At 37.3% G+C, this 20989-nt stretch overlaps 1 long non-coding RNA gene across 3 annotated transcripts; it reads right to left on the bottom strand.

The window, feature by feature from the left end:
* Positions 1–200: 200 nt before the first annotated feature.
* Positions 201–20352, bottom strand: LOC125164385 (uncharacterized). Of its 3 annotated transcripts, XR_007151742.1 has the most exons (6): positions 17121–20352; positions 14981–15113; positions 8085–8379; positions 4116–4151; positions 2490–2579; positions 201–325 (listed from the first exon to the last, which is right to left on the bottom strand). It is a non-coding gene; the product is annotated as an uncharacterized LOC125164385 (long non-coding RNA). The 3 variants fall into 3 exon arrangements; XR_007151741.1 differs by having other exon boundaries at positions 14981–20352; XR_007151743.1 differs by lacking the exon at positions 8085–8379 and having other exon boundaries at positions 14981–20352.
* Between the last annotated feature and the right edge of the window lie 637 nt (positions 20353–20989).

Genomic DNA, 20989 nt, shown 5'->3' with positions numbered 1-20989 from the left:
TCTTCTCTTTTCTTCCTCTCTCTTTTTCTTTCTTTTCTTTTCTTTCTTTTCTTCCTTTCTTTCTTTTCTTTCTTTCTTTCTTTTTTTCTTTCTTCCTTTCTTCTTTCTTTCTTTCTTTCTTTCTAACTTCCTTCTTTCCTTCCTTTCTTCTTTCTTTCTTTCTTTCTTGATGGAAGTTAGATCCACATTTTTTAGCTTGGTAATGGGTAATGTTGTGGAAGAAAAGATGGAGCCTGTAGCAGGTGTTTGGTGATGTCAGGCTGCTCTTAACCCTCTTGTACCTACCAATGCCATTCTTCTGCATCTGCGGCATAGCATCTGGAGGCTTCATAAATTAAGGAAACTGATTTTAAAACTTCCTCTTAAATTTACCGAACCTTTTAAATTTACCTTTTGTTCATTGCAGACATTTGAAACAATGCACCAAGGTATATAAAATATAGTATCTTCATCACATCATCACCTCTGATCTTGTGCTCTGCCTAGAGGTAGTCACTGTTTTCAGGCTACTACGTATCTTTTGTTTTGTTTTTTCTATATATACCCATAAGCACACATGTAGGGCTCTGTCGATGGTGGTGATTTTTGGTCAACATGGGATCATGTGATATAGTGCCTCCAGCTAGCTTTTTCACCCAATAATGTATCACGAACATACATCATGTAATAATATACCATATTAGATCATACCGAAAAGTATTTTTTTTTTTTAATTTTTTTTCAAAGTCTATTCATTTTTGGGACAGAGAGAGAGACAGAACATGAACGGGGGAGGGGCAGAGAGAGAGGGAGACACAGAATCGGAAACAGGCTCCAGGCTCTGAGCCATCAGCCCAGAGCCCGAGGCGGGGCTCGAACTCACGGACCGCGAGATCGTGACCTAGCTGAAGTCGGACGCTTAACCGACTGCGCCACCCAGGCGCCCCCCGAAAAGTATTTAAAGAACACTGATTTATTTTTTAATCAAACTAATCAGCATCCCAAATTGTTGTTCTCTTTGTACTGATTGCATCAGAAGTCTAGCTATGTTCTTTCCACATTGCTACCATTTTTTGAAATATCTTTGACACTTTTACATCCACTTTCAGAGCCAGGTTAGACAATTCATCTCTTTACTTTGGGAACTCAAAGCAAATGGAGCATGCATTTTTTTGCTTATATATACCGTGGGTTTTTTTTTGTTTTGTTTTGTTTTGTTTTTTAATAGACCCCAATTTGATAGGCAGAATTCTAAGATGGCCCTCAAAAACTGTGAGGTCATACATTTATGTTGTTTTCAGTGGCCAAGCATAGTGGTTTGAATTGTGGCCACCGAGAGGTATGTCCACAGGAACCTTAGAATGTGATCTCATTTGCAGATAGGGCTTTACAGATGTAACTAAGGTAAGGATCTCGAGATGAGATCACCCCGGGTGAGAGTGATGACACGGAGAGACAGAAAGGCCATGTGAAAATGGAGGCAGAGGTTACTGTTATGTAGCCCCCATGCCAAGGAGCACCAAGGGTTGCTGGCAGTCACCTGACATTAGGAGGGAGTCGGTGAAGCCTTCACTCTCAGAATCTAGGAAGCAAACCAGCCCTGCTGACACTTAATTTTGCACTTCTGGCCTTTAGCACCATGAGAGAATAGATTTTTGTTGTCTTAAGCCTCTCAGTTTGTGGTAATTTATTATGGCAGCCCTAGGAAACCAACACACCAAGTTTGTGATAATTTGTTACACAGAAATAGAAAAAGGATACACAATATTACAATTTCAGGAGATTTTCTTCTCTGTATCAACCCTGCATCTGCATCTCACATGGCGGCAGCGATTAAGAGGCAGCTGCTGCTGTTTGCCCTGGTCTGAGTGATCTGGTTCTCTCTGTGGACCACACCACTCCCACAATGCCCTTCAAGCACACTCACACCTGGCCTGTGTCTTCACCTGTTGGGCCCTTATGGTCATTTGCACTTTTAATCTTTGCTTTAGGATTTCTTTTCTTTCTTTTTTTTTTCTCTAAAACCTGAAACCATATTGGCAATTTATCGACACTTTGTTGCTTCTCAGAACTGAAAACTCTCCAGCAGCACTGAGGTTATTCAGAATAGAAATGTGTATGTGATAAAAAAAAGAATTCCAAACTATATTCCAAAAGTATGTTGGACCAAAGCAAACTTTTCCAAGCAGACTTCGCCAAACAAACCCTACATTGGACTTGAAATAAGGTGTCACTTTGCACTATTTACCTACTTATTTATCAGTACAAAACATTAACAATTTTTAAAAACTTACAGTACTGTTTCCTGCCCTTAAACTAGAATACCAATACGGAATATAGAGTAGTACTAATTTTCATGGAAACTGAACGTGTCAAAGACAAACCGTCTCTTCAAAGACACATTCTGGATGAGTCCACCTTGAGTTAGGTTCATAGTTCCTGCTGTGGAGTCTGCTAATTCTAGCTTCTCCCTGTCATACCTGAGTTGGCAGCAAGATTCAAAATCTTACCTGTTTCTGAAGAATGGGTCTTTCTCTTATGAAAAGGATTTATGGATGCAATTTATGCCCAGTGACAAGACTTCCATTTCTTTCTACCTCCTGCAGCGAAGTGCAATTTAAATTTGTTATTTATTCAAATGGGCAAAAACTTGCCAATGGCTTTAATAACTGCTTATTTGTTTCTTTGTCTGCCAATATCACTCATTAAAAGAACTGGAATAAAGAGAAATGTCAAAGAGCAAATAAAGTTTTCCTATAGGTCGGCTGAATGGGAAACTAATACATTTGACCCTTGAATAACCTTTGAAAGTCAGGGGCACCCATCTCTCATGCAGCTGACAATCTGTATGTAACTTTGATTCCCCCCCCCCAAACTTAACAACTTCCTGTTCACCTGAGCCAATAATATAAATAGCTGATTAACACCTATTTTGTATGTTAGATTATTATATACTGCATTTTTACAATGAAGTAAGCTAGAGAAAAGAAAATGTCTTTAAGAAAATCATAAGGAAGGGAACATAAATTTACAGTATTTTTTTAAATCTGCGTAGAAGTGGACCCATGAAATTCAAACCATGTTGTTCAAGAGACAACGGTATAGTAGAGAACCAACATTTTCACAGGTGAGAAAGGAAGAGTTGACAAAACACTGAGGAAAAATGATGGAACAGAATAACTATGATATGTAATAAGATCCTTTTTAGTTTGATTCCTAACCTGAATTGAAAATAAAACCTGAGCCACTGTCACTTAAGGATATATGACAGTCTGGGAGTTGTGTTTTGATGATGGTTATGATTGAATTTCAAACAGAATTCAATGTTCAGGTTCACTGCTACCACACCATTACTATTTTATACCGACACAGCATCAGAGGATGGGCAAGCTTGTGTCTGGCAAATAAGACATTGCTATTTTTCCCAAGTCCCCTGGGGTTTGTTGTAAATAGATTTCTCTGCTGATCAGCAGCATTGATCAATATTTATTAAGTGCGGACTGGGTGCCTGGAATTGTGTAAGGCCTTTTCATTTGTAAGATTGTTTTTGTCACTCATGTCGTTTTTCTTAAGAAGGAATAGCTACTATTATTGTTAACAATATGCAAATAAGAATATTTAATTTATCATCCGTCCACTTTGATCTGGAAAAGGAATTAAAGCTTGCATATTACACCACCTTCCAATGAATCCTTTCCCAAAGACGTTATCCTAGACAGAGCACAAGAGGGGGAGCGTCAGAGAGAGGAGACACAGAATTCGAAGCAGGCTCCAGGCTTCGAGCTGTCAGCACAGAGCCTGACACGGGGCTCGAACACACAAGCTGTGAGGTCATGACCTGAGCCCCAACTGACTGAACCATCCAGGTGCCCTGATTTAGTTTTTTTTTTTTCAGCTAACTGACGCCTACGACTCTTCAGATTGTTGGGACCATGGCATAAATAGCTCTCCCATCCTTACGTGTCTGTTCTCTACAAGTTTCAGATCTCCTCTCCACTTTGACTTGCACAGTCCTCAGAGGGGTCACAGACAAGGGAATGGGTCAGACGAAAGAGGAGGAACAAATTGCAAACAGGGGATGACATTAGCTACAGAGCTTCAAATGGAGAGGAAAGTTGTATATTTGATATACTTACCAAAGACATCCAGTTTTTCAGCTTTTCAGGGGACTTCTGTGTACCACCAATGGTATGTCAGTTCATCGGCAAAGAAAGCAGGAAATAAAATATTTGTGAGGAGTGTTAGGAAAGTACCTAGGGTAACTGAGTTGTCACCTTTAGACAAGAGCAATCTATCAGTGTTGTATTATGCCATGAAGAATTGTTTCCTTTCCCTTTTTTCATTTATTTTTATTTTTTAATGTTTTTATTTATTTATTTATTTTTGAGAGAGAGAGAGAGAGAGAGAGAGAGAGAGAAAGAGAAAGCAGGGAGGGGCAGAGAGAGAGGGAGAGAACTCCAAGCAAGCTCTGTGCCATCAGCACAAAGCCCAACATGGGACTCGATCCCACAAACCGTGACACCATCACCAAAGCCGAAATCAAGAGTCAGAGGCTTAACCAATTGAGCCACCCAGGGGCTCCTTTCATTTATTTTTAAAATTTCATTTATCTGCTAAATCACTTGACAAAGGGAGTATAAAATACTTGTTCTGGGTAATCTTAGAAGAATGTTCTAGATTTTTCTACTAGAAATTTTACAGGTTTCTTTGTAGACTAAGGACAAGTTAAATAGTCTCTTGTTCTGACCCATTTCACTTTCATGTTTTCTGCATTATCTTTGGAATCTTATTTATTCATTATTCAAAAGTGAAAACAAACTAGATGCAGTGAGCAAGGAACCATTTTCTTTTGTGGGTGTTTCATTTTTGGCTTCTTAGAACAGTACCAGGGCCAATCCTAATTAGTTGTCATTGTTTGTTTTAGTTCTCTGCTTAGGTGGGAGGATAGAAGACCAGCTTTTATACTGCTGTTTTTATTTATTATTTTCTTACTTTTCCTTAGGTTGAAAAACCCTGCCTCTGCTGTTTTATTCATTGTAACAAAAATGTGCTTAATTAAACATAACACTTTACAGATGCTTCAACAAATGTCTTATGTACAAAAGCACCTATCTGGCTGAAAGAAAGGAAGCTTTTCCTTCCAACTCTTCCTGTATTTTAAAGAAAACAAAAACAATTGGTGTTATTGCTTGGGTCCAAATGTATGTGTATCAGGAGGCATGAATGTATGCTACAACAAAAAATTAAATTCTTCTGTTTATTTGGAAATCTTGTGAATACTTAAAGAAAGATAAATCCAATAAGATACGAAGGTATTATTCTATTATATATGTATATAGCTACGTGTAACAAGAATAATTATATCGAAGATCATGGAGAAACGCTTTAGATTCTTCAGACAGTAATGTATAATGGCAAGTGTTATCTGACCACATTAAATAACAGTGAAAGAAAATGTTGAAAATAATTGTTTAATGAAAATATATGTTTTATATTTTGCTCTTAGAATTTTCTTTCAACACTGAAATTTTAAATGAAGAGTAGAGCATGCCACTGCAATGATAAAAAATTTATACCTATGTTTTTCAGATCCATGGTCCTCCATGATCACCTCTGCCCTCCTCCCCAACCTAATCTCCTTCCAGGATACCCCATGTGTCCTTCAGTCCAGGCTACAGGATGCATATTGCCATTTATTATCTCCCCTCTGTTTTCCTTTTTCTTTGTTCGTTTCTTTCTTTCCTCTTTTTTTTTTTAATTGTCTGATTCAGGTTTTTTATACTTGCTTCAAACACTTCTCTTTGAATATCACCTTTTAATTTTATGATTCACAAATAACTAAAGATAATTAAAATTTTCTACGCATTTATACTGCATGTAGATTGCAGTTACAACTACAACTGAAAAGCTAGAGTTTGTGAGCAGCTCATGATTAGAATCCTGTTAAAGTGGTTTGGAGGAATTTCTGTGTGGAGAAATTGAATATTCTGTTGGAGAAGCCCATGCCATAGTGTATAGTAAACCACTCTTGTAGCAGATTTAGTTTATGTAGGTTTATTTTCTCTAAGTTACTACCTGACAATGACCACTTTAAGAGATGAAACAGACAAAATGCCTCAGACATAATGCCGTGTGAAAAAATGAAAAATGAGAAAATCATGTTTCTCCTTTACTGTTTACACAAATGGTGCTCGAAACAAACGAACAAACGAAAGCAGCAATTTATCTATGGATCTTGTGAGACCTCTAGTTTGGCCCTGTAAGAAGATTATCAAAGATTGGTGAAGTCTGTGCACACTGGAAGCATGAAATCACCTCCTTTCTTTTATTGGAGCTGATTTTTTTCCAGTCATGGGGAACTACGTGCAGCGTTCAAATTGAATTATGATGTTTCAGACTGCTGTACCTTCAATGTACAGTCTCTTTCGCCTACAGTCTCTAAAGTGTCTTTCTTTATTTCTTCATCTTATCAAATTCTACTCATATGTCAAGATACAGATGTAGCATCATCTCGTCAAGGCAGCATTCTCTAGATCTCCCAAGATAGTTAGTATGCATTCTCTCAGCTCAGGTAACATCCTGCATTGAGTATTTATCATAGTAATTATGAACTGTTACCATTTTGATTTATTCTGTCTCTCTTGGACCACAAGCTACTCTGGGAAGAAGAGGATATCTTTTCCAGTTTTGTATACCTAATATTTAGAAGCATCTTTCATAGAAAGGGTGCTAACACTAATTTGTTGAATGAGTGAACCTGGCTGATAGATTTGACTTGTACCATTTCAGACACTAGTTGGCCAATGAAGCTAATCAATATAATGAGTTGGAGTTCATGCTGTGTTTTCTAAAAATAAACCTGATCTCAGATATCTATTTAAATTACACTTTTCAATGAAAACCATGGAATTAATTTCTCTGGTTTTCATTTAGAAACTCTATATTTAATAACCATGCCACCGTGTCCAGTTAAGGGAAACTTTAATTTCCAGATTTATGCCTTAATATTATTGTTATGATAAGTTTTAATATTTTAATCCCATATCCTGGCCAGTTATTTAACAAATATATATTGATAACTGACTGCGTGCAAATCCTCCCTGTTTGGGGCACTAGGAATACAACTGTGAACAAATTCCTGCTCTCATGGAGCTTACATTCTGAAAGGGATAGACGATAATAAGCCAAATATATATATATCTATAGACAAAAACTCTGTCTTTAAAGAAATGTATTTCATGAACTCTGGGTTAAACATGAAATTAACTTTTAAGAAGAAGCTATCATTTAGCAGAAGAAGTTGCTAAAATACTGAAACACCTAATTCAGACCACAGACTCCTGTTTGCTCCTCTTGGGGATGCTTAACTGCAGAATTTGGAAGAGGCATCATGACCAGAAAGACTGAGCCTTCTTTTTCTATGAGAAAACAAACATGGATATTTTGAATTCTTTACTACAAAATAGACTGAGTGTGGTTCTGAATATGGTCACAAAATTGTTTGGCTCTGTGAATCCACAGCACTATAAAATTAAGCTTTCTGGTAAAAGGACTGCTTTTTTAACCTTAAAATTCGCAGGTTTTTTTTTTCCATCATAGCCCCTGTTCTCCCCACCCATTTCTTTGGTGCTCTTGGCAATGAGCCCTTTAGCTACACGGGTTTTCCAGCAGGTAGTATCTCTTATTTTTAGCCCAGTTAATGGCTTACTTGCAAACCAGTGAGTCTAAATCATAAAAAGTAAGGAATGACTCACATTCATTAAAGTGAATTCTGATACATTTGGCTACTCATGTAAAACAGAGGTACATAATGAGTCAATTGGAGGACACAGAATTCATTAATCCATGAGGTGGCAGTGATGCCAAGCAGAGACAGGCAGACATTCCTCTTAGGTCTCTTATAGGCTAAGTAATTATTTCTTTAAAAGATCTGCAGTTTATGAGCATTTGTTACCCTTGGAGGACTCCCCCTTCAAAACTTAGAAAAAGAAAATTCTCTGAGGAATTAACCCAGATGCATGAGTTATTATGGATTACAGTATCTATTTTATTTCTTAGTTTCTGTCAGATGCTATTCAACTACTGTTGATTCAGCAGTTCCTTACCTTCATTTGGATTTAGGCAAGGTGGCCGCCTAGACATTCAGGGCCAGGACCACAACAGTCCTCCCTGGTCCTCGTCATGGCTTACAGGTGTCTTGGGACTAATTGTGTCCACAGATTTGGATTGTTGGATAGTCTCGCTTATTTATCTCAGAGAGTGGAACAACAACCAAGGGAAAACTGTTTAGCAAAAGGCTGTCTATTACATGAAAGAATCCTCCTGACAGACACTCATCATTATCATTTTGGCCTTATCATCAGGCCATTTTTCCAAAGTATGGTCTCTTCGTAATTCAATCTAAAAGCAAAATATAATAAAATTAATCACTATTGGTTTAAACTAAATTCTTTGAATCTTAATTGGTTCACCTTCTAAATGAATTAATGGCCATAATAGTTGATCTGGTCACATGGGTAAGGAAAGTCTTAGATAAGGATCCAGGTGTCATTTTTTGTTTTCCTAAAAGTACCTCTTTTGGGAGGATAATAGATTTACTCAGGTGGCTGGGACACAAAGACATAAAGATATTATCTTATTGTATCCAGAAGTTCAGCTATTTTTTTTTACTTCCAGTGAAAGGATCTAAATAATTCAAATGATTCCTGATTCAAGACAAACTTCCATCATCCTCCAAAGCAGAAAGAACATGAAATTCAAAATATAAATAATAATATTTGTGAGGAAATGAGTCAGAAAATGACTTTATAAGGAGTTCTTGTAAATGATTTCTACCTGCTATTTTTCTGGACCATCCAAATTCATACATATGTGATAGTTGACATTGAAGACTTACTGATTTGGATAACTCATTTAAAAATCTTAGAAAATATAACCTCTAATCATAAATTTTTATTTATTTGCAAAATTTGAAGGAGTCACAACATTTATGAAAACTTTCATTTAAGGAGTCAGACTACATGTAGACATAAGAGTATATAATAATTAACATTTATCTGTATTTAGAAAGTCCTTAGGTGTAGGAACTTGCACTTGCTCTACAGGAGAAACATAGTTGTCAAGAATTAATGACTTGTAAAAAAATTTTTAAAAAAGAATTAATGACTTTTTTCACCAACACTTATGTTTAGAAAAAAATCCCATATGTAAGTGAACTCCCTGGAAAGGGAGTAGAAAGCTGGTTATTTTGTAGCCCTAACTACCATTTCCTACCCTCTTCATTGGTAAGCTCCTTTCCATCTAACTTGTAGAAATGGGGTTAAAGTGGTCATTTGTATCTTCTCTCTCAAATGTTCTAGAGATTCAAGTTTGAAACTATGTAATAAGGGAAATTCTAAAAATAGATGATCCCCTTTCAAGTATTTGCAAATCACCTCCATGTTTTTACCTAGAGAAAACTTTATTGAGTATTTACTATGTGTAAGACCTTGTGAGAAGTAGAAAACCAAACAAACACATTGGAAAGTAACATGTCTGGTAAATAGAAGAGTTACAACTATGGACCACATGCCTCCTGATATTTCCTCTCCTTTCTTTTCCTCTTGGCAACTTCTCAAGAATTGCAGAGGAAATGTAAGTAAAATATTTTAGGAATGCATTATTTTATTTCTTACTACCAGACCATCAGGGGCAAGTCATTGTTCTTTACTAAATGGAAAGTTAAGCTCCTCAAAGTTATTTCTTTGGATTCGACTTAGCTAGAAGCAAGCCAAGACTAAAGATAGTGGCAACACCCAGGGTGGCTCAGTGGGAGATGTAGGGTCCCCCATCACCTCCATAATCAGCTCTATAATTCCCTTTCCTTGATCTTTTTTTCTCCCAGTATTATGTAAAATATCATCTCAAGAAACCTTACACTCCCCCTTTGAATTGGCTCTCCCCTTCATAGAAATATTAGATGTGACATTGGACCTAGAGATTTCTCATCTTTTGAGAGTTTGAATGAAAATGTTAGGGACATATTAGAGTTTTGTTTGATTTAAAGAAATAAAGCATTCAATAATTTATCTGCCATGCTTGAAGATGCAGAAAGGGATCTTGTTGCTAATGTTAAAATATGCATTGTATATCTAAGAAATTTTTCTCCTCAGCAGGCTAATCAGTACATAAAGTGTGCTTCTGAAATCTACATGCAAAAATGATCATGATGTAGGTTGATGAGAATTTGGAAGAAGATTGAAGCCACATATCAATCTGGGAAATCCTAGCCACAGTTAAAGATTTTCAATGGCAACTCAAATCTAAAACTCTGTATTATTTCTTATTAAACCACACAAATGCTCTGTGTAATAATCAAGCAAGAAAATAAAGGGATTCAATCAGAATTCAGTGTAACAATGAGAAAATAGCAGCCTGACTTTGATACTTCATGTGAGTCAATTTCAAAACCAAACAGAAAAATAACAGGCTCTAAATACTACTGTATATATGAGTATATATAATTATAAAGCCACATTAATATGGATATGAAACTATGATTTTTTTTTAATTTATTGTATCAACATAGTCAAACTGGAACTCTATTTTCCTGAATTCGCTTTTTTGTGTGGATTCAGTTTAGGGCTGTACGCAAGAGAAATTTGCATGAGATTTGGAAGGTTGAAGCAGTTATCATGTTCTAAATGTTTGTGTGAATCCCAGGAGCCCAGCATATCACACATGTTCTCACAGTGTTCCTCCAGCTCTTGCCCAAGCTCCTCCTGGAGTTCTTCAACTTCTGGACAAAGCACCATGTATCGTTTGTAGCAAAGTGTACCCGTTTCTTCAGTGGGTAACCCATGTTGTCAAAGTTCTCTGAGGAAATCTATTAGCCTCCCTTGCCTATAAAACCTGTGTTGGATTTCTCTGTGCAGTTTGCCTGTATAGGGACTGCTGATCCTCTGCAGAAACTGTCTCCACCATCTCTTTTTGCTCCCAGACCTATATCCTGAATCCAGTCCTGGCATGCTCCAGGACCACCGTAAAGGTAAATAAACAAAATGATTACCCATATCAACAAATAAAATTATTCTCCATAAAACAAACAAAAATGAATGCAAGATATCTCCAATCTATATCAACATTCCTGGGAACATTCATGTTTGGGAATGAATAAGGTATGTTGAATAAGGGTGGGAAAATATAAAATACTGAATCTTTTGGTATAGGTGTACTCAAAAAAGATTCTAGATTCAACGTGTTAGCTTTAGCAGCTGGAAGTGTCTCTAACGGTCATCTTGGTTAGACAATTGAACTTGTTTGGTACCCTGGAGATGATGGTACCCAACCAAGGTCGTAATTCTAGAAAGGATCACCTCAAACCCACTCTGTCTGGATGACATTCTTCTCACAAATGATTTGCAGAACACACATGTGAGGGAGCTCTAGACTGGCTATTCTCTGTAGTCCAGAAATACCATTAGGAACTGCTGCAGTCAAAGTAGACTAACTGAATGCAACAGGGATGATGAGACCTTGCAGTGGCAGGGACCAAGTTGTGGCACTTAATGGCCAGAGACAAAGTGGTTTGGCCCACTTTGGGTTGGCCAATAATATGTCTCTAGACAGGAATAGATTGACAGACTTTTAAAGTATTACTTAATGTGTATAGCAGTAAAGGTCTCTTCTGGTGAATGGAAATCTAACTTTAATCATTATAATGGTTATGCTTCTCAACCACTTCCCAGCATTGAGCTAATTTACAAACCTAGAGCCCCTTGAATGAGGCAGAGGCCAAGTTATTCATGAAGAAAGATCCTGCCTCATAGCCAAATATTTGTAATGTAAATGTCCTTTCCCAGATTTCCCCAAAAAGGACATATAGGCATTTCTCAAGGTGACTGTGCATTTCAGAAGAGAAATAACACAAACTTTTGGGGTAATTGTTGGTCACTGGCTCCAAACTGACCTTAATTCCTGGAGACACAGAATGTTGCTATTGTTCAGCAGTGAAAGTAAAGGACTATGGAATTCAGACAAACAGTTTGGGTTCAGGTTTATCTCACAGTGGACTCAGCAGGTCCCCAAATCTATACTGGGGTTATTTTGCCAGTTAGAAATGCATAGATGGAGTATTATGCTTAACAATAGGCAGACTTTGCACATTGATTCCTGTTAGTAACTCAGGCAGTTAGAGTTGTGATGATAACACAGGCCAAGCAGAAACCACTGGAAGGACTCTGCCTACCAAATAAGTAAACCAAAAGCAATACATCGCTGTGGATAAATTGCAAAAAAATCATTGCCAATACCAAAGGCTTGAAAGATATAGGGGTGGTGATACCTGTCACATCCCCATCTAATTTGCTTACTTGGCTAGGACAGAAGATGGCTATATATTGCTGTGTACAGTGGGTAACCTCAAAATCATGTAGTGAATCCTATTCCAACTGCTATTCTAACGTTTTCTTTCTGGAGAAAATCTGCAACAGGTATGTAGCTATTGTGCCAACAAATACTTTTTCTTTTATGCCTTTTAGCAAAATCTCAGAAGCAGTTTTCTTTCAGTAGAAAAGATCGTACATCTTTATTATCCTACTTTAAGGCTATACTAACTCTTCAACCTTATGTCATAATTGAGTCCAGAAGGGCTTTAATTGCCTCACCATTTCAAGGAACATTATGCAAGACCATTGCCTTGTTGACATAATGCTGATTAAACCTGGTAAGTAGGAGTAGCAACCACTCTAGGCACTTGCATAAGATAGATGCATGTCAGATAGTAGGAAATAAATCCCATGAATATTATGGCCTGCCACCTCTAAAAACTTCTAAGGAACCAGTCGTTTGAAGCTTAGTGGAATTCCCCTTCCAAAGTTAAGGAAAAGTTGTGGCATCTTGTGTTTCCTAGCACTACAAAAGAGACACAATGCCTACAGGGATCTCTTTGGATTTTAAAGGTATCATATGCCTTATTTGGGTGTACTTCTTATATTCATTTATCCAATAACTTCAAAAGGATCCAGTTTTGTGTGGGTCCTAGAACAAGAGACATCTCTAATACGTCCAGGTTGATGTTCAAACTTCTCTACCATTTGGGATGTATGAGCCAGCTGATCATATAGTGCTTGAAGTGTCTTTGGGGAATGGGATGTTGTTGAAAGCCATTAGCAGGCATTTATAGGTGAATGAATGTGCAGATCTATTGGATTTTGAAATAAAGCTACGGCATGTGCTGCAGATATCAGTTCTTTGAAGCAGTTTCTGGTCTGCTACTGGCCCCAATACAGATTAAATGCTAGACCATGACTCATCAATTTGCCATACCACATGAAATACCAAACATGAACTGAGTATTGTCTGACCACCAAAGCATGAAGTTGGGTATGCACGTAAGTCATCCCTCATCAAATGGAAGTGGTAGATATGATAACCAACGTCATGAAGGCATAAGTTTCATGAGCAAGTTGCCCAGAATTTTTGTTATGTGGCCTCCTCCTTCTCAAACATAAGATGGCCTCTTGGAGAGTTCCCTATGAGTGTAACTGAAAAAGAATATTTGGGTATGGTTTACAAAGGACTACTGGCACCACCATTCCTTAAAGAGATCAGCCTCTGTGCTGGCAGGTTGATTACATTGGACTTTTTCCATCATGGGAGGATCAGTTCTTTTTCCTCACTGAACAGACTCTTGGTCAGGATATAAATTTGCCTTCAATGCACACATTTGTTTTGTTAAAAAACTCCGTCTCTGTGTGCTTTATTTATCATCATGATATTCCTCATAGCATTGCTTCTGACCAAGGAACTCCTAAACAGCTAATGAAGTATGGATAAGGATGAGACATTTGAAGATTTTGTTATGACCCTAGCTGGGTGGGAAAATCTTGTAGGGCCAGGTTAGTGTCCTCTAAGTATAGTATTTACCCCAAATCGTGGCACTGTTTCTTCCACAGGGTCATCAAAGAATGGGGATTAGAATGACTATTCTCATTATTATCATTAATGATCTATGAGACATTTTGGGCTATACTAGCAACTTTGGGCTGGTCTTACTTTCCAAGAGAAAAATTCTTCTACCTGAGACACAGTAAGGGTTCCGTTAAACTGGAAGTTAAGACTGCTACTTTTAAACTGATACCATTGAATCAAAAGACAAAAAGAGAGGCTGGGATGTTCAATATTGACTATAAAGGAGAAATTGAGTTTTGCCCATAGAGTGGCCATAAGGAGTGGGTGTTTCTGGAATGTAGGAGGTCACCTAAAGCACCTGTTAGTATTGCCTTATCCTGTAGTAAAAGTTTGAATTACTGCACCAGGCATGGAATTATAGGAAGACGAGGTGCCTAGTAACGAAAAATAAAATGGTAGTGAAAGAAGGAAGTCATAAATATAAGCTGTGGCCATATTTCCAGCAACAGAAATAAGAACTGTAATAGTTACAAATATTTCTTCCTTAATTTATGTACTTATTTTTGCGCATGTATATGTGTGTGTTTTTGGGTGGTGTGTGTATTTGTGTATATTAATAAATTATTTTGCTCCCCTCCCATTTTCCTACTATCCCATATAAGGCATTTTAATAGTGGTTAATCTTAGAGTTCAATATTTAAGCCACAGAAAAGGAAGAGTGGGCTCAACCAGAAGAATGAACATAAACTAAACATGGATAAAGTGACATATGGGGCTGTTATATAGAGTTAGTGTGTTTTTGGTTGTACAAAGGATAGTTGCATCATATTCTACCACATTTATCTGGAAGTCAAAACATGCCTGAAAGAGGTATCTCTAGACATGGGGATACCAAGTGGGCAAGTTGTTCAGAGACAACTTAACTGAGCTGGAAATACATGTTTGAGAATGTTCTTGCATCTACAGATCCATATTATGAATGGCCCCAAGGGAAATTTGCACAAGATTTGGAAGGTGAAAATGAAATGGCAGCCATTACCCTCTGAAGGACAATATGGGGTGTCAGGCATCCCTGTAGTTCATGTATGTTGTCATTGATCTGCTGGCTCACCTGGGCACAGGACACAGCTGGGCTTGTGACTCTTCCACCTCCCACTGTACCTCCTTCATCATCTTCTCCAAGTCATGGACTAGGTATAAATGCATATCCATGGGAAAAACTATCCGCTTCCTCTGAAGGTCACCTGTGTCATCAAGAATTGCGGTAGTGAGAGACAGATTAAGTTCCAATTCTTCCTTGCAGGTTCCAGTTGGTTCTTACTATGCTCTGCTTCCATTGGAAATTGCTCCTGGCTGCCAGTACTGATGGCCTACAATTTCAGAACCAATACAGTAGCAACAGCTTTCCATAGACTTTCTCAACTAGTTCCAACAATTACATATGATCTAGACCCTTAAATGAATTTATACCTCCATATCACTTATAATGGATCTATTTTCTGGATTAAACCCTAACTGATATGGTAGTAACTAAAGATGTAATTCAGTACGGTCTTCTTTTAGGAAGAATTACAATGTACACAGCCATTAAGAGTCATGTTTATTTTATACTAATTATTTTAAGCAAGATCTCCTAAATATATGTGATCCTCACTGACCTCAGCAGGAGAAAATTTATGTTGTTTTGTTTTTGTTTCATAGTTTTACAGTTCCTATTAAGGTTCTTCTCCTAGCATTTTAAGACAATTATAATTCTCAGAATATTGTAAAATCTTCCTTATATATTAAAAATATGTAGCAAAAAGTAAACAAATAAGGTTTAATTAACAAATGTGCTTATCTATATTCCATATGAACACAAATTAGTCCAAGTTCTACCTTAAGCATGTGTATGTGAAAGAGAAAGGTAGAGATAGAAAATAGTGTCTCTTATTACATAGAGAAAATGGAAAAAGAAAATAAATTCTTTTCTTACCAATTTTAAGGATAGGCTTTCAAGATTGTAGCTGGATCCAAATATGTATTTCTAAAATAACTCTGTTACCCTAGGCCTAACCTTTAAATTTGAAGATCATAAATAGTCCATAGATGGAATAATACATTTTCAAAAGAGTTCCACCTTAGATGAATAGGACTATTTACCACATCTAATTGGGGGGGAAAAACCCTGTTTTCCCCACTTAAAGAGATCACCTACTCAGCAATCGGGCTACTTTGTCAACAGTTAACTGGGACTGGAATCATGGGGAATCAATATTGCCACTTCCACCCCTACCCAGCTGGGGGCTGGAACCAATCACGGAGTCAGTAAATGGAGAGTTGAAATGTCAGCTTTTTATTTTTTTAACTGATAAAGTGGCAGCCCGAAGAAGATGATTTTTTTTCTAAGCATGTGGGAGGGTGTCAAGATGAGCTTGCTAATTTTTTCCCTATAAAATGGACAGACTCACCCACATAGTCACAAATAGGGGAGGATGACTGCAAGCCACACTAAGGTAACTGCATAGTTAGTCCATATCTTTCCAGCAATATGGTTGCTAATTTTTGCTCTTGCTGTCTTGCTATGAAATTAACAATTTATTGTATATAATCCAACTTTGTACTTGCCTTTACCAAGTACCTCCTGCAGGGTTTTGATAGACTCACCTGATGATGCAACCCAAACCCTCATTCCGGGAAGTCTGAGCCCCTGACCATAATCTTCTCAATGTTTACAGGTTTTGATTTTATTTGTATAACATTGCCTTGTTCTCTGTGTATATATGGTATCTCCTTAAATTGCCCATAAATTCTTTATTAATAAGAGTCCGTGTTTTATGCTTTTGTTCTACCTCGCTGCCTTTATCATAATGCCAGGCAATAGTAACTGTTCAAATTAAGGACATATATTGAATAAATGAATTAATGACTGCTAGGTACATGTTGTGGGAGTATGGGAGTAGGTCCTAGGATAGAGATTAACGTGTAGAAAGTTTATTAGGAATTGTTTACAGGATCAATCCCTGGCAAAACAAAACAAAACAAAACAAAACCAAAAAACAAAAACAAAAACAAGGTAAAAGGAGAAGCTGTGTTATGTTGTAATGGCAACAAACAAAGCTCTCAGCTAAACCCATAGACATATCTAAATCTGGGATGGACCTTCAAAGTTATCCCAGCTTGGGAGAGGCTTCTGGACCTTTACATCACAGTATCTACCATTCATTGCATGCAGGCTTCTCCCAGGAAGGGGCCTGATCTTGGCAAGATACCTCTCCAGGTGACTGCAATTCCTGCAGAGGCAGGCAGGTGGGATCTGTCAGCCAGAAGCACTTCCAAAAACTTGAGGACCACGTGTTTCAGTATTGAAGAAGATCTAGGTGATATACGAGAGCATCCATTACAGACCACCACTTACAATGCCTAGATTCACTTCTTCGTATAAATTCTGGGAGAAGCTTCTCAACGACTCTGGTGGTGGTCTTGTCCTGGAAGAAATTTCTAAGAAGGTGCATGGGACAAATTATAGACTCTCAACACCTGAGCTGCTCTTGCAGCCATTAATGTCATCTAACCTACTTCTTCCTTTACCATCCACTCTAGACTCCTTTCATCCTCAGCCAGTACTCCTTCAATTTTAGGTGGCTCTGACACAGATTTCATGCTTTAGGGATCTGAGTCCCTAATCATCATGCCCTTTTAAGGCTGTGTCATGTATTTGTCCACAAACCATAAAAAATGAGTGAGAATAGGTAGAAACATCCAGCTGAATCACCCGGGTGCCAATCATATTCCACTCTATTCCCATTGTGTAATAACGTTTCTACTTTTTTCTGATGGTCAGGGTCGATTACTCCTTCCAGAAATGGTGACTCATTCTTGGCCACAGTCTCTTGGCATTAGGGCCCCTAGGTGCCTGCACAGCAGTTGTAGCTTAAAGTCCAAGGGCACTTCTAATGTGTCCCTTTGTAGAGGTATTCCCTTTTGGGAACCAGGACCTATATCCCACAGCATCTAGAGTTGGGGATTGGGAAATCTAAATTCCCAAGTGGGTCACTGGCAGTGTTATTAAGTGGGACCATTCACACTTCCATCCTGACATATTTTCTCACCACACTTATCTACTAGTCTATTGCAACTTCAGGGACACAAGCTCAAGTGGCTTAGCCACTTGCATACAGTCTGGACCTACTGAAAATCTCTTTAGAGTTCCTCACAGAACTATAGTTAAGTCTCCCATGCAAAGTGGGAAGGCTTTCATTGTATCTGAGAGATGGGTTGGAGTGGGATCCCCAGCTATGGAATATGCTGCCTCTAAAACCTGAAGAGATCCACCAGCTATTGTGCTTCCTTCTTTGTAGTAAAGCAAACGAGATGCAATAATTTGTCCTTTACTTTGGAAGTCATGTCCTGGCATGCCCCAGACCATGGAACTTCTAAAAATTTTACTGATGTGGTAGGCCCCTCAATCTTCATGGGATGTACCTTCTCCTTCTGTAATGTCTATGTCTTACTAAGGACCCCAAAACATTTGCCAAATTCTTGTTTTTCTGGTGTGACTAGCATAAGGTCACCAATATAGTGGACCAGAAGGATGTTTCATAGTATGTCCAACTTCCAGATCCCTTTGAAATATATGACAGAAGGCAAGATACATAACACAGTCTTTGGCAAGGCCATTCACTCTTGATCATTCTAAATGAACATGAATTATTTCTGATTCCTCTTTATGATAAAGACGCAGGAGGACATATATGTACATATATGTACATAACGACATATTCGTTATGTACATGTGCCTGAGGTTCTGTGAATCTGCCCTAGTAGTGGTATCATATCTAGGACAACAAATACTTCAAGCAACTACTTTTGTCAGTTTGGCGTGGTTTACTCTTATTGTCAAGGATCAAGGTCTTTTTTAAAGACCAAGTTAGTGACTTTAATGGGGATATGATGGGACTACATATCTTTTAAGTCTGTAAGTATGACACACTAACTTCTGCCATTTCCCTGGAGTGTAACATTGTTTTTGATTTGCCATCTTGGCTGGAGCCACTTGGCTTTGTCCATTATATAGCTTTTACCTTCTAAGCAAACCAACCAAATTTGGGGATGGGGTAGGAAAACTATCAATTATGTCCAACCAGTTATACATTGCTGGTGAAATGATCAACGATGGGTCTGTGAGGCAGGTAGTTATTCCCTTTTTACAGATAAATCCAAGGCTTAGAGTAGTTAAGTGACTTGTCCAAAACTGGCAAGCTAATGCGCGGCAGATCTGGGGTTGAAACACATATCTCTCTGATCCCATATCCCTTAGTCCAACAGAACCATGCTAAATAAGCCACTGCCAATGTTAGTTAGGACGGGAGTATATTAAACAGTTCTCAGCTCATTATGTGAGAAGGGAATTCTAACAAGAATCAGGGAGTCAGTGTGGGGAACCCTGGGCAATCCCAGTAATCCATCCTAGATTATGCTTCTTAGAAAAAAATAAAAGAAAACATGAAGCCTATAAAACATTTCTGCAGATTTTAAAAATGAAAACAGACTTACTCTATAAAAAGCAGGGGACATTTTGTTACTTCAAAAGGAGTGCACTTTAGAAAGCTTTGTCATCTCAAAAGACTTAGGGAAACTTGTACATTATGAAACAAAAGAGAAATGATGGGATAAGACCAAAACTAATATAAGAAATGGATTAAATTAGGAAAGATTGTAAAAACACAAATAAAAATGATCACAAAAATTTAAATCAGATTTAAAATAAGGCAGCAGCGATATTGCAGAAAAATGAATTCATGTTGTAAGAGGCAAACCAGAGAACTGTTCTAAAGTGCACAGAATAACAACAAAGGGACCAAATGGGAAGAGATGGTAGATATAAAGGTCAGGATATTAAGAGCCAACTTACAGATCACTTGCAAGCATGAATAGACAAAAAATTTAAAAAGAAAGTTAAAAGGAAATTTCCTGAGATAGAAGACTCTACAGCTAAGAAGGACAGATTTTGTATTAGAAAAAATTAGTAATACTTAGTACCTCGAAAGATCCTGGTAGCATTTTTTAAAGTAAAACAAATTAGTGACATTTAAAATAAAGTAGTTCTTTAAGTAATTCTAGGAATAAGTAAGAAAACTGTACATACAGAATATTTAGGGAGTAATGAGAACATTGTATATATAAATGAAGGGGTGTAGACAAGATAGTTTAAAAAGAAAATTTGTGAATCTAATTTTTTCAAATTAATCAAGAGGTTCAAGAACTGCTCACAGAAAAAACAATTTATATATTCCATCAGATAAATGAAGAAAAAAACCAAGAACAAAAGAGTAAAATTTCAGAAAATGTCTTCATGAACTTGGAGGCCAGGAAGGGCCTCTCTTAAAATTCCCAGAGTACTTTGGTAAGAGAATAGTTGATAGCTCTGATATCATTCATATTAAAATGTTATGCACATAACAAAGCACCATTTTAAAAAAGCAAAAGCAAAACATAGGCTGATAAAAGTGTTTTGTTTTTGTTTTTTGTTTTTTTTTTGTATTTTTTACAATGAACACAAGCAACTCAATAGAAGGAGTTCTAGAAATATAAAGAATACTTAAAATCAATCAGAAAAGACAACCCGACAGAAAATAGGCAAAAAGATATGAAGAAGCAATTCAAGAAAGTCAAAAGCTTAACAAAAAATAAACATGAAAATACATATAATCTCACTAATAACCATGGGAATGCAAATTGATATAAAAGCGACAAAATCACATGGGCAAAAACTAAGAATTTTGACAATAGTAAGATAGGAATGTGGAACAAGAAGAACTAATAATTCTCTGCAGCTGGGAGGGCAAATTATCACAAACACCTTGGAAAAAAATTTGACAAGTTAGTAAAATCAAAGGAATGAGTATTCAATGACCTAAGAATTTCACTCCTAAACTTATAGACAATAAAGTTTGTGCATGTGTGTGCGCGTGCACACACATGTGCTTGTCAGGGGAAGAGACTGAAACATTTATGACTGGTGAATGGATAAATGTATAGGTAATAAAATTACCTATATGTGGGATGTTAGTCATCACATTCAGGGATTGGATACCTCTGGGAGAAAGGGAGGAAAATGGAATATGAGGAGCAACAGAGA

Source organism: Prionailurus viverrinus, chromosome B1, assembly GCF_022837055.1.
Source record: "Prionailurus viverrinus isolate Anna chromosome B1, UM_Priviv_1.0, whole genome shotgun sequence".
Classification (NCBI taxonomy): Eukaryota; Metazoa; Chordata; class Mammalia; order Carnivora; family Felidae; genus Prionailurus; species Prionailurus viverrinus.
Note: the sequence above shows the minus strand (reverse complement) of the source record. Positions and strands in the feature narration are given on the sequence as shown.